The sequence below is a fragment of the Silene latifolia genome, chromosome 7 (assembly GCF_048544455.1).
Source record: "Silene latifolia isolate original U9 population chromosome 7, ASM4854445v1, whole genome shotgun sequence".
NCBI classification, from domain to species: domain Eukaryota; kingdom Viridiplantae; phylum Streptophyta; class Magnoliopsida; order Caryophyllales; family Caryophyllaceae; genus Silene; species Silene latifolia.
The window spans coordinates 69,325,082-69,340,331 of NC_133532.1; the positions used below are offsets into that span (position 1 = coordinate 69,325,082).

The 15,250-nt window shown below is 38.9% G+C and overlaps 1 non-coding gene across 1 annotated transcript; it reads right to left on the reverse strand.

Annotated features, from left to right (window-relative positions):
• Positions 1-5,556: 5,556 nt before the first annotated feature.
• LOC141593480 (small nucleolar RNA R71) lies at positions 5,557-5,663 on the reverse strand. The gene has a single exon (XR_012521560.1). It is a non-coding gene; the product is annotated as a small nucleolar RNA R71 (small nucleolar RNA).
• Between the last annotated feature and the right edge of the window lie 9,587 nt (positions 5,664-15,250).

Consider the following 15,250-nt stretch of genomic DNA (forward strand, 5'->3'; position numbering starts at 1 on the left):
CAAAGCAAATGGTAAGCAAATATATGTGTAAGAGAGAAGGAAATAAGATTCGCTCACCTAAACTATGACCAACATAATCGTGCATGCAATATAGTATGATAAGTAATTCTAGCTACCGTGCACATACATTCCAACCAATCAAAGTCCATTACATGCCGAATACTTGAAAAGATATGGATAGGTGAGGCTATGGGTAAGAAAAGGCAAAACGATATGGGAAAGAGAGGGAAATAGCCAAGCTAGCATCCTATCAAACCGAATAAATACATCCACTTCTAACTCAATGAAATAAGCTCAAATGCCTTAATGAATTAGGCAAACACTTCACTAATCCAAATAACACTCCTCATAAAATATAAAGCAAACATAGGAGTAAACTTTTTTCTTTTTTTTTTTCTTTGCCGTTTCTTTTTCTTTTGTTTTCTTTTTTTTCGTTTTTTTTTCCGTTTTTTTCGGCAGTCACTATTTTTCAATATTTTCATTTTTTTTTCTTTTCTCCTTAATTCATTACCAACTTCATAGAGTGCAAATCGAGCCAAAATTGATACAATACAACGAATACCACTAAAACTACTAAACTAGCTCAGCAAAGAGTAGGCTTAGTTTATGGATTGTAGCTAAAGGGTCAACTGGCAATTTTTGGCTAATGTGAAGCTAATGGGTAAAATGAATAAAAGGGATTTTCGCAAGCATTCTCCAAACATGCAATACCAACCACTAACCCGAATGTATGCAGGCAAAAAGAAATTAAATGTCATACTTGTGCAAATTAATGTTACACGATATGCAGAGAGTAACTACTCACAATCCTAAATGAAAGTGGTCATGAATGACACCAGTTTATAAAGCTCTAATTCCTTAGAAAGTTTTGTAGTTTGCCAAAATTTAAAGTCAAGTCTAATTGTTCAACAAATTTTGAAACGAAATTCGAGATTTTGCAAAAACTTTTGCTAAAAGATGTGATAAAATGCAGGGTTTAAGCAAATGACAACTATCAATAATGAATACTCCAATCTGACTCAACCTAATATACAAAATTAAACGTGATATTTTTGAATTTTTTTTTTGAATTTATAAGGGAAATGAAATAACAATGCAAACTGAAATGCAATAAACGTGCAACAGAAATGCAATAAAAACAAATGCAAATGCGACGCAAAACCCTTACCCAAACCAAATCACACAATGCCCTCATTGTGCAAAATCATGTATATAAATAACAAAGGAAATGGGATATTGCGATAAATAACTAAATAAGACATGAAGAAAGAAGCTCGGGAACTCACAAGATTTAAGCGTAAGGAAACCTCCCCAAACCAGCGTGAGCTAGGAGGTTTTAGTAGCCAGCAATGCTACCATAAGTACCTGAAAAAGATAGAAAATACCGCGCATTATCCGAGAAACAAAATTGAAACGGTAATTATGTGCAAATAAATTAAACAGAAGAAAGCTATAACGTAGCAAAGAGAAACAAGATAGAGAGAAAACTCCCTAAAACTCCCTTTCATGCTCTGCAAATCGATCAAACACAGCAGGGGAATGATCGTGAACAGGTACAACAGCAAGAAGCGGTCGATCGACCACAGACCTCAGTCGATCGACCTGTAGAACTTGAACAGGAGCTTCTGTGCTGCAAAGGGCAGTCAATCGACCACACAGTCCAGTCGATCGACTGATAGACCTGACATGAACAGTGCTTTCTTCGAATTAACTCAATGAATTGAGTTAATTCGATCTTCATACCTGCAATTGCACATAATAACGCGCCCAAAATTGCGCTAACCCAAATGTAAAGTCTAAAGACGGAAATAAAACTAAGCTAAACAAACAAGTTCTTGAAATAAGTAAATAATTTATTCGCAAAACTAAACAATATCACATCGGGGTTGCCTCCTGGGTAGCGCTGGTTTCAGACAGTTCCCGCACGACCAATTTTTTTTTTAGCAGCTTCTCCTAATTAGGGCCAATCATAACAGGACAAAGCGCGTAGCAACTGATCAAACAACTGCGCATGTGCTACACAAAAGCATAAGTAGCACCATAATACTAAAGGAGCATATAAAATTACAGTTAAAGACCGTCTCAGCTTATCAAATTGTTGATGAAAATTATGATTGAATCTCAGCAGATTTTCCGTCCAACTGAGAGAGGGTGGATCATCAAAACACAAAGTAGAAACCATACGAGATGGTTTACTACCCGCCATACCAGTAATTCTCATGAAATTATTGTCAATAATTACCTCAGATTGGTCAGGAGGTCTACCACTCCTAATGTCATAGTCAAAGGCAAAAGAATATGTTACCTTAACTGTACTAGGAGCATTTGCTGACTCGTGTGACTTATTGTTTCCCTCCATTATGAGCTCTGTCCCATATATTGCAGCCTCTGGAGCGTCTAGTTCAGCTTTCCAAATAGGAGGTTCACCTGTACATGTCTCAAAACACATCAAAGCCTCTGAAGGATCCTTTGTAAAGGACCCTTGTGCAGAACATTCACAAATATTATCAAAAACATTAGAAACGTCAATAAATGAATCATGCACATTTGCCTCAAAATAAGGCTCATTAGGCTCATTATTAGAAAGTTCAAGCATATCAGAAACATGTTCATCACTAATACCCATAGAAATAGGCTCGTCAGTCAAAGGATGAATCCCTAAATCATCAGCTGCAACAAAATCAGTTTCATCAACAGATAAGGAAATAGGATGAGGTAGCATGTCATACTCATCCTCTTCAAGAAGGAGGAAATCTTCTGTAGCGGGTGTAACAGAATCACCCTCAACAGAAAGATCTCGAGTGGCCTTCAGGTCACTAATGTCAGCTCTCCAACGCTCCTCTGACTCCGCACTGGCTTGGGCTAAGTGTTTAAGAAGCTCCCATTGCGCCTCATAGAACAAGTCATTAAATTCCCATCCATAATTTCCCTCAATTTTAGCCAGTGTTCTACCATTGACACCATCATATATGATACGACACATCTCCCATATACTAACATAATAGCCAGACTGAGAGATGAAAGAAGTTAGTCTATCCCAATAAATATGCAACAGTTCATGTTCAAATTGTGGGAAAGAGAAGATGGTTAATGTGACCATAATTAGCGCATATTTAGCCCCCGAATTAGCCTTGTTCCCATGCTTTTTAGTGCATATTTGGGTCATTTCTTATCTTTAGTTCTTTGTTTTGCATATTCTTTGAGATTTTGATCCCTTGGTTGGAAATGAGTAAGAATCTTGCATTTTCATGGCAAAACGAGACTAAATTGATCGAATTCAATGACCAAGCATCAAGGAGAGACAAGATTAGAAGGCCTTTGTACATATTATAGTAGAAGAGCAATGTTGAGAAAGGATCCTTGAGTCCCCAAGGAAATCCCCAAGGAATTTATGAAGAAAAGCGAAGAAAAGAAGAAGATGTCTTGCTGAGCGACAATCCGTGCGGATTGTCACCAATCCGGCCGTCCCACAGCTGCACAATCCGTGCGGCTTTGCTCTAATCCGCTCGGATTCCACCTCCACAATCCGCCCGGATTCCCTCGAATCCGCTCGGACCCCATCGCCAGAATCCGCCCGTCCCGACCTTATTCCGCCCGGATTCCAAAGACACGGCGTGATTTCCTCTTCTCAAGCTACGAAGAAAGAAGCCCTTCCTTCGAAAAATACCGGGTCCTCCTTGCTCAATCTAAAAAGTGTAATTACTAGTTTAGCCCTTAGTTAACCCTAATGCATCCTCCCTAATTTCCACTATAAATACCCCATTAGTCTATTTAGAGGAGCATGGTCTTCTTATCAATAATTAGAGTAGTTAATATCAATCAAATCTCTCTTTAGTATTGTAATCAACAATTAATCAAGTTCTAATACAAGTTTTATTTCCTTAATCTCTCTTTTGTTCATCCTTTATTTTGGGTAATTGAAGATTATTTGGGTTATTGTTGGGAGATTGACAACCTCTCAATAAAGCATTCAAGTACTTCTTTTATCTTTGTTTTATTATTGGAATCATTAGTAGGTATAATTCTCTTAATCCCTTTTTAATTATTGTTAATTACTTTCATTTATTCATCATGTTTCATATTGTTGGTATGAGTGACAACCTTGTTAGCATGATCAACATGATAATGAGTGAGTAGTCTCTTAGCTAGGGTTAATGGGTGATTAGGGGAAACCAACATGGGGAATGATTCATGCTTAAATTAATATGCTTTCATGTTTTATTTGCTTGCTTGTTTTGATCTCAACTCATGCACATGTTATATTTGATGAAATGCTAAGCCTATGAATCCTTGCATTTACTATCATCTTCTATCTTTTCAATTAGACTTGTAAGACATAACCCAACTCGAGTCTCATTAGACCATGCATGTTGTTGAGTAGGGAAGATTAAGTCGACTTGTAAGTGTTGTACAATCTAATCGATTCGGCTCTGGGACCCAACCTTTCCTAGGATTGTAAGATATAACCCAACTCAATCCATCACAACAATAATTGCTTGCTTATTATTTGAGAACATGTTTGTATGATCAATTCCCATGATTCCCCTATGATCCCATGACACCCTAGTGCTTTTAATCAATTGTTTACACCCCTTTAATTCACCTTGCTTGTTTATTTTCATTGCTATTTTAGTTTAGTGACCTTCTACATCAACCCAATTTGTGACACCCCTTAGACACCACTAGTTGCAATAGAAATCTCATTTCAATACCCGTCCCTTGGGATCCGACCTTTACTTGCCTCTTTACTAATTGTAGAGTTGTTTGTGAAGTTATAAATTGTGTTTTGATTCGACCGTGACCCAACGACCACATCTTTAATTGTGAACACGAAACGGACCGATCAAAAATGGCGCCGTTGCCGGGGACGGTGTTTACTTGATTTAGATTTCTTTTTATTGTTATTAGTTGTGTCTTTCTTCGCCTTGGGGAAGTAAAACTCCTCAAGGTTTGTTCTAATTGTTTTCGAGTTGTTTGATATTTTGCATGTCTAGAAGGTTACAAGGTGATTTGTTACCTTTTGACCGTGAAATCGAAAGAACCTTGACGAACAATAGGAGACTTGTTAGGAGGAATTTAAGAGGTATTAGTGAAGTTGTTCAACCCACTAGTGAGTTCATCAACCCTTTCGCAATAGAAGGAGAGGAGAACCCATTACACAATACCCCACAAAATCCACCTACAATGCCTAAATTCTCGTCACACTCCGTACCCACCGAGGAGAATCTACCAAATGGTACTCCTACACCGCAACATCTAGCCGGAAATTTTATTGCCAAGTCCGCCTTCATCCAATTAGTTGAGAGGAGCCAATTCGGGGGGATGCCTAGTGAAGACCCTCATTCTCATATGGAAACCTTTTGCGACTATTGTGATGCAATCTCTCAAACGGGCGTGACTCAAGACCAAATTAGATGGGTCTTATTTCCTTTTTCTTTAATCGGCATCGCGAAGCAATGGTTGAAGGGCCTTGATAAGGCCACCCTCGGAATAGATTCTTGGAAGAAGTTGGCTCTATCTTTCTACAAAAAATTCTACTCACCGGAAAAGACTAACATGCTAAGAGCTCAAATTACGGGTTTTAAGCAAAGGGATGAAGAATCTTTGTATGAAGCTTGGGAGCGGTTCAAGGGAATTTGTCGCTCATGTCCTCACCATGGACTTAGCGAATGGTTTTTGGTACAACAATTTTGGAATGGTTTATATGAAGATTCTAGGAACATTCTCAATATGGGATCAAATGGAATGTTCACCGAAGTTGATGACAATCAAACATGGAACAAGATTGAGGAAATGGCGGTCCATAACTCACAATATAGTAGACCTCGCAAGGCTACTAGAGGAGGAAAGCATGAAGTGGACTCCGTTACTCAATTGGGTGCTCAACTTAGTGCTCACATTGACACAATCAACTTGAAGTTTGAACAAGCTATGGCTAGACTTGAAGAAAACTCAAAATCATCAAAGCATCATGTTAATGCCATGACGGCAACCTCATCAATCCCAAGTGGGATATGTGAGAATTGTGGAACTTTGGGACATGACCAAGGTGAATGTAGGGGAACAAATGAACAAGTGAATGCTTTCCAAGCATACAAGAGTGGTACCCCTTATTCCAACTTTTACAATGAAAACACCAAATTCCATCCAAATCTCTCATACAAAAGCCAAAATGTTCAAAACCCTCAAACAACATACACTCCACCACCCATGAGAAACCAAAATCAAAGACCCTTTTACAATCAAAACCAAGGTTACCAAAATCAAAATCCATACAATCACCAAAATGACCAAGGTTTTGATGTCCAAAAAGCGGTCCTCCAAATGCAAAAGAATCAACAAGAATTTTTCACTCAAATGCAAAAAGATAGCCAAGCAAAGGAAACCACCATCAACAACATTCTAGCTCACACCAAGATGTTGGAAACACAATTGACTCAACTAGCATCTTCAAGCTCACAAAGACAAAAGGGGCAATTACCACCTCAAAGTAATCCCCCTAGACATGAAACGGTTAGTGCCATTCACTTGAGAAGTGGTACAAGGTATGAAGCACCAAGGAAGCAAGTTGAGGACGAAGTTGTGGATGCTAGTGAAAAGGAAGAAATTGTGCAAAGCTCCAAAGATGGAGAATCATCAAAAGAAGAAAGTTCAAAGAAAAATGAAGACAAGGTCAAGGAGAAGGAGCCCATCGTGATTAGACTTCCTTTTCCAAGTCGTCAAGCCAAGCCCAAATTTGATGATCAACTTGGAAAGTTCATGGAAATTGTGAAGAATTTGGAAGTCTCAATTCCTTTCACGGAATTAATCAATCACGTGCCGGCCTATGCGAAATACATGAAAGATATCCTCACAAAGAAGAAGTCGATCCGGAAGCTTGAGACTATCGCCTTCACTAAGGTGATTAGTGCAATACTTCAAGGGAGTTCACCTCCAAAGTTAAAGGATCCGGGAAGCTTCTCAATACCGTGTACCATTGGCGACACGACGATCAACAAAGCCTTATGTGATCTAGGGGCTAGTGTGAGTGTCATGCCGTACTCGGTGAGTAAAAGGTTGGGGATGGGAGAGCTTAAATGCACCAACATCACACTCCAAATGGCCGATAGATCGACGAAGACACCATTAGGGATATGGGAAGATGTCCCCGTGCGAATTGGGAAGTTTTTCATCCCGGTGGACTTTGTCATTGTTGATATGGAGGAAGATTCCAACATTCCAATCATTCTAGGAAGACCTTTCCTACACACGCATGGTGCGGTGATTGATGTGAAACATGGTGAGCTCACTCTAGAAGTGGGAGATGAAAGCATAACTTTTAATCTTGACAAGACTATGAAAGCTCCTCGTTTGCATGAACCATGTTTCATGATTGATCATTATAGCCGAAAGGATGAAAGGAAGAAATCGGAACTCCAATGGAAGAAGAAAATTGAAGATGCTCCATTAAAAGAGCAAGTGAATTGTGACAAGGAGAGCTTGCAAAGCTCATCAAAATCAACCAAGGAAGAAGAGAATGGCCTCATTGGCCAAGAGAAGAAATTGGGAGAGTTGTCTCCATCTAAGCAAGAGATTTTCAATGATCAACTTAATGAAGTTTGTGGTCTTTGGGACAACGAATTTGAAGGGATTTTTAATCCCTACATTGGTAATGCCGTCGATCAAGACCGACAACAAGGGCCAAGGTCTATTGAAAACCTCTACCATGATAATGAACAAGCTTTCGATTACTTTTTCAAGGTGTTGAGCAACATCAACAACACCTTGGACATGCCCCCTTGACATCTCATCAAGAATGAGAGTTTGGTGGAGTCCTCCCTAAACCACCACTTGTAAATATTTCTAACTCCCTAACTTACATTTCAATTCTTGTATTGCATTTTTTGTCATCTTTGGATTTTTATTTACTTTGATCAAGATAATTGTCATGTTTGAGAGAAGTGAGGGAGGGACTAACAATTTCAATTGATGTGTAGTGCTTTACCTTAGTGTGGGGATGACAATTGCCTAGGCTATCCATGCCTTAGTAGTGCCCCCACAATGAAGAGCACAAGATTTGAAGAAAGAATAGAAGAATGGTAAGGGAAATGCATTGTGCACGGATGGAACTGAATCCGGGTACAAGGGGTCGAATCCGAACGGATTCCTGAGAATCCGCCCGTCTTCAGTAATCCGAGCGTACTGGGTCGAAGACGCACGACTTTATAAGCTGAGATTTTGGAAGATTTTTGACTGTAAGAGAATCCGGGCGTCTTGGAATATAATCCGCCCGTCTCTGCAAATCCGTCCGTCCTGGACTGAAGACGCCCGTCTTCTCTGCTGAGGAAAATAAGAAAAATTTCCTGGACTGAAATCCGTCCGTCTTCAGGCAAATCCACCCGTCCCGTATCAAGAAAATCCGAGCGTCTTCTTCTGAATTCGCCCGTCTTTAGGCGAGTTTTATACAACCCAGAAAGAGCAGAATCCACACGGATTGGGCAGAATCCGCACGGATTGCCCCTGCAGTTCGAAAATTTCGGTCTTTATAAAATCCCTCCCACCTTCCCTCCTTCATTCATTCATTCATAAACACTACCCACAACATCAAAACCCTCATCCTCTCCATCACAAAAACAAAATCCCTCAACAACATTTACCAAAATCAAATCAAATCATCCTTCTAACAACAAATAAATCACTCCTTCTTCAATAAAAATCAAAACCAAGCACAAAATCTTCAACCTTTGAGTCGATTTTTGAATTCATAAAGGCAAAGCCTTTCACCTTTAAATCGATTTGGGTATACTACAAATTGAAGATTTTTCATTCTTTTCTTGGTTAGTTCATCAATGGCAAGGACTAAGGGAGCAACAAAGGCACCAAAGGCTAAGGCACTCTCACAAAGGCAAAAGGCTCTTCAAACAAAGAAAGCATTGGCTATGGTGGTAGCTACACCAAACTTGGAAGTGCAACAACAACAACCTTCTATGGGAGCAACAACACCTTCTACTCCGGAAATCGATCAACTTTTGCATTATCCGGAGGTAACTTTTATTTCCGAAACCCATAGAAATACCTTTGTCAAGTTTGCTATAAAGTCATTACAATCCACCAAATTTATATGTGAAGATACCTTAGAAAAATTGGGTGTTCTTGAGCAAACTAGAGCCTTTTTCAAAGCCATGGGGTTGAAGAAATTGTTTGAAACAAAGGAATTGACATACCCCTCCCTTACCTTGGAATTTTTGAGTTCTTTGAAAGTCACCAAAGTTGAGAATAGGGAGAATCTCGAGTTTCGTCTAGCTAATGTTAGTAGATGCATTTCCTTTAGGGAATTGAGTGAAATTTTGGGTCTTAGTGATGAACCACGTTATTTTAAGAATTATGGAAAGTATGACCCCGAACCTCTTTGGGAGGCAATTTTCGGGAGGAAATTTGAGGACTTTCATGCGAGTCGTGCTCTTTTGGTCCACCATCCGGGCATAAGAGTATGGCACAAGGTCATGGGAAACACCATAATTGCAAGGAAAGATACCAACCATTTCACCAAACTTGATTTTATTCTCCTTGAATCGGCTTTGAACATTGGAAGAGTACACACCAAGCCTTACAATTCTTTGAGGCTCTTGGTAGATAGATGGCTCAACATTGATTGTGGGAAGAAGGGCACTACCGTTATTGTCAATGGCGGCCTAGTCACTATCCTAGCTAAGTACTTTGATCCTAACTTCAATAAGGATAACAAGTACAAAGCAAAAGAGGGTGGCCATCTTGTTGATTTGCACACTATGATACACAAGTACAAGTGGGTTGCCCATAACCCCCTTGACACTAAGTATGGATGGCTCACTAGTGAAGCTAGATCGTTCACCTTGCCTTCAAAGATTTGTCGTCTAAGCGTCCACCGGACCAATTATCTACTTCCCCTTTATAAAGAGGCCGAGTATATTATCCAACAACAAAAGGGTGATCTTGAAACTCCCTCCTCTTCCATTGTCATACCACCTTACCCCTTTGAGTATCAAGAGTTCAAGCCGGAAGGAGTTGAAGCTAGAAATGATTATGTGACTCTTCTCATGCAAGCAATGCACAAGAAAGCCTTTGAGGACCGGAAAAATGCTTACTTGGCTCAATATCCACTCCTCCTACACTTAGCTAGGCAAGGACTACTTGATCCATCTTGTCCTTTGCCTAGTTGGGCGGATAGAGAAGTCCTATTTTCGGGTGCATCTAGGGTTGTTTCGGGTGACAATGAGGTTGTTGGTAATGATGAAGAAGTTGATGATAACATTGATGAAGAAGCAAGTGAAGAAGGAGAAAAGGATGGTGAAGATGATGATGAGCAAGATGAGGAAGAAAGGGAAGAAGCAAATGACAAGGGAAGTGGCAATGTGACCACTTCTAATGAGGAAAGTGATGGTGATAGCATGATGGAAGATTAGCAAGTCTTGGAGACTCCTACCCTCTCATGGTTTGTCTATTTCTCTCTTTGTTTTAATTATAATTTTGATCATTGTTGGAGTAGTCCTAGCACCATAGAGGACTCACACCTCGGTACTATTGAGGTGTTCTCATTTCATTGTTCCCATTTTCAAAATCCAAAATGACAAATTAGTTTCATGCATTGCATAGTGTGTGCATGAACTACACCCATCCTTGGACATTAGAAATAGTGTCTCACTCGGTTTGGGGAAGTTAATGCATACACAACGGGAGGTAATCTAAATTATCCTCTCCGTCATAACAAAAACCATGCATTATGTAGTGTAGCTTAGTGTAGATTGCATTTAGTGTAGAAATCATGCATCATCTTTGCATAATTTCCATCATTTTGGCCATTGAGGACAATGCCCATATTAGTGTGGGGATGGGAATTCTAACATTTAACTCTTATTCAAAAATCCAAAAAAAATTGAAAAATTTCGAAAATCATAAAAATTTGAAATTTGAAAACCCAAAAACATGTTTATTTCCTTTTGTAGTCTTGTATATATTGTCTTGTATATATTGAGTTTGTTCTATCCTTGTTCACATTGATTGACTACGCCACATCCGAGACATGAGGATCATGAAGACCGCATGGTATGATCTTTCCAATCTCCTTTTTCCTCTTTATGTTAATGACTATGTGGCATTATTTTGATTGATGCGGTATAACAATGTGAGTTTAGGACTTGTATTTAGTTTATATGTCATATTAGTTAATAGAATCACTTGCATTAGGATGTTTATATTAGTTGCATCATGGCATGTAGTTGCATGTTAGAAATGTTTTGAAAAAATGCCTATTTAGGAACTTTGACAAGAGCAACTAAGCCATTACAAATACTTGTTAAACTTAAGACTTTGCCTACTAGAATGGTTGTAAAACACCCTAGATAGTGTCATACTAGTGTCTTTTGACCCATGATCCAAAGCCTAGTCAAGGGTTTGCATGTGAGTCACCTATCCAACCCCGTGATGCGATGTGGACTTGGTTAACTTGTCTAGGTGACCTTGTTTGACCTTGTGGTAAGGCAACCCAAAAATATTTTCTATCAATAAGCTTGAAGTGCTCATTTCAAAGAAATTTTGTCATGTGGAAGTAATCTAATGCCAAGGAACCTCAAATGTTGTGAATTGTTGAAAGTTGAGAAATTTAAGTTGTTTTGATGGAGGCGTACCACTTCGATGTGCTTTGGTGCGGGATCAATTGAATTGGGCCCCCATACGGTTGTGAATTCGGCCGCCCAGAGACAGAGTGACTATCACCCCGAAAAGCTATTGTCTAGAGGTTAACCGGTTGCCTAATAAGCGATTGGCGAAAGCAAAGGACACTAGCCCGGAAGGGACAAACCCCATCTTAAATTTTTTAAATGTGAAAGTGAAATGAGGAAAATTTTGAAAGATAGTCATATCCACCCATTGTGAATAAAGATTTGAGCATTTCATCCCAAAAAGCCTTTTTGTCAAGCCACTTGGTCGAGCTTGGGACGATCCATGACCTTTACTTTTGTAGAGAATTCGAGACTTGTCATGTCATATTCTACTAGCATCATAAGGATCATCATTCCACCACCATCCGATCGCTCTTGACGAAAGCATTTGGAAATTGAGGACGAAAGTAGTCTAGTTTAACACCATTTGGAGGTGATTTAGTGCCATCCTCTTAGCCTTAGTAATTTGTTGAACTAGTATTTGTGAAGGATTACATGCTCTTAAATTCGTTCCTCTTTAGTGCCTCCGCCACTTGATGAGGAAGTGGCTATTCCTTTTGTAGATGCATCCATTATGTGATTTTGTGTGCTTAATGTTTGGATGTGTCGCCAGTTTGGCAAGACCCACCTTGCCTTGCAAGAAGGAATCCTACCTCATGGTTGTCTTGTTGTGAGTTGAAGGGGCGGAGTGAGACCCGCTAATTGTCTCATATCGGCTATTATTAGGATATGTTAGTATTGGTCCTAGTCTTTGTCACCTCTTTACTCGGGACGAGCAAAGGTTCGGTTTGGGGATATTTGATGTGACCATAATTAGCGCATATTTAGCCCCCGAATTAGCCTTGTTCCCATGCTTTTTAGTGCATATTTGGGTCATTTCTTATCTTTAGTTCTTTGTTTTGCATATTCTTTGAGATTTTGATCCCTTGGTAGGAAAGGAGTAAGAATCTTGCATTTTCATGGCAAAACGAGACTAAATTGATCGAATTCAATGACCAAGCATCAAGGAGAGACAAGATTAGAAGGCCTTTGTACATATTATAGTAGAAGAGCAATGTTGAGAAAGGATCCTTGAGTCCCCAAAGAAATCCCCAAGGAATTTATGAAGAAAAGGGAAGAAAAGAAGAAGATGTCTTGCTGAGCGACAATCCGTGCGGATTGTCACCAATCCGGCCGTCCCACAGCTGCACAATCCATGCGGCTTTGCTCTAATCCGCTCGGATTCCACCTCCACAATCCGCCCGGATTCCCTCGAATCCGCTCGGACCCCATCGCCAGAATCCGCCCGTCCCGACCTTATTCCGCCCGGATTCCAACACAGCGTGATTTCCTCTTCTCCAAGCTACGAAGAAAGTAGCCCTTCCTTCGAAAAATACCGGGTCCTCCTTGCTTAATCTAAAAAGTGTAATTACTAGTTTAGCCTTTAGTTAACCCTAATGCATCCTCCCTAATTTCCACTATAAATACCCCATTAGTCTAATTAGAGGAGCATGTTCTTCTTATCAATAATTAGAGTAGTTAATATCAATCAAATCTCTCTTTAGTATTGTAATCAACAATGAATCAAGTTCTAATACAAGTTTTATTTCCTTAATCTCTCTTTTGTTCATCCTTTATTTTGGGTAATTGAAGATTATTTGGGTTATTGTTGGGAGATTGACAACCTCTCAATCAAGCATTCAAGTACTTCTTTTATCTTTGCTTTATTATTGGAATCATTAGTAGGTATAATTCTCTTAATCCCTTTTTAATTATTGTTAATTACTTTCATTTATTCATCATGTTTCATATTGTTGGTATGATTGACAACCTTGCTAGCATGATCAACATGATAATGAGTGAGTAGTCTCTTAGCTAGGGTTAATGGGTGATTAGGGGAAACCAACATGGGGAATGATTCATGCTTAAATTAATATGCTTTCATGTTTTATTTGCTTGCTTGTTTTGATCTCAACTCATGCACATGTTATATTTGATGAAATGCTAAGCCTATGAATCCTTGCATTTACTATAATCTTCTATCTTTTCAATGAGACTTGTAAGACATAACCCAACTCGAGTTTCATTAGACCATGCATGTTGTTGAGTAGGGAAGATTAAGTCGACTTGTAGGTGTTGTACAATCTAATCGATTTGGCTCCGGGACCCAAACGTTCCTAGGATTGTAAGATATAACCCAAATCAATCCATCACAACAATAATTGCTTGCTTATAATTTGAGAACATGTTTGTATGATCAATTCCCATGATTCCCCTATGATCCCATGACACCCTAGTGCTTTTAATCAATTGTTTACACCCCTTTAATTCACCTTGCTTGTTTATTTTCATTGCTATTTTAGTTTAGTGACCTTCTACATCAACCCAATTTGTGACACCCCTTAGACACCACTAGTTGCAATAGAAATCTCATTTCAATACCCGTCCCTTGGGATCCGACCTTTACTTGCCTCTTTACTAATTGTAGAGTTGTTTGTGAAGTTATAAATTGTGTTTTGATTCGACCGTGACCCAACGACCACATCTTTAATTGTGAACACGAAACGGACCGATCAATGGTCATGACGGTGAGTAGCTAAGCAAAAGACATAAAAACAGACTAAATAAAAGCAAACAGAAATGCGTCGCCTCCCCGGCAACGGCTCCAAAATTTGATACCGTCGTTTAGTACCAAAAATAAAATACCTAAGTACTACTAACAGAAGTCAGCGGTAAGTAGGGTCGATCTCCACAGGGAGGCTAGGTTGCTATCTATCTGCTTAACTCGGTCTGTCGGATTTGTCACAATTGGGGGTTTTATAAGATAAAGGACTAAATCTAACTAAAGCAAGGAGATAAAATAAACGATTGACAATAAGAGAAGGAAACTAGGATTTCGGGTCATCAAAAGAAACAGATAAAAGCGGTTAAGGTCACAAATAAGTCTCATAAATTAGTCTAAGGGGCAACGAATATCTCCTAATGGTCTCAATTCGCCCTAAAACACTATTAGTCTAGCTTCCGCCCTTACTAAAGTATTCTATTGTTCACTACAGGTCTCACCCTTCCCAATCGTCAGATCTAGGTCAAGGCTTACGAAACTAATCAGTCGAATAGCGTTAACTCAAGCGACTAATTGTAATCAAAACAGCGATGAACAATATAGAAATGATCTAATCAACAGATCTTAAACCTAATTAGCAAAAATCTTTATTCCATCAATTCCCCTAATCCTAGCAACGAATTACCTAAGCATAACGATAAATCTAATAACAATAATAATGAAACGATTAATTAAATAAAGCATAACGAAAGGAATTAACTAAACTAATTGCATAAATTAATTAAAGGAGAACAAGAAATTAAGAATAAAACAGTAATTAAGAAGAGATTAAGAACAAGAAGTAAATTAAGAACAAGATTAAGGGAAGAAGAAGTTTACAATTGAATCTAGAAAGAAAAGAAAGAGCAACGCCGAACGAAATAAGCAAAGTAACATCACCCCAAAACTGAGCAAAGGGGAATTAGTCTCTAGGTCTAAATTTGTCTCTTATTTATACTCAAGAGCTAATTATTATTAACTATTATTAATAAAA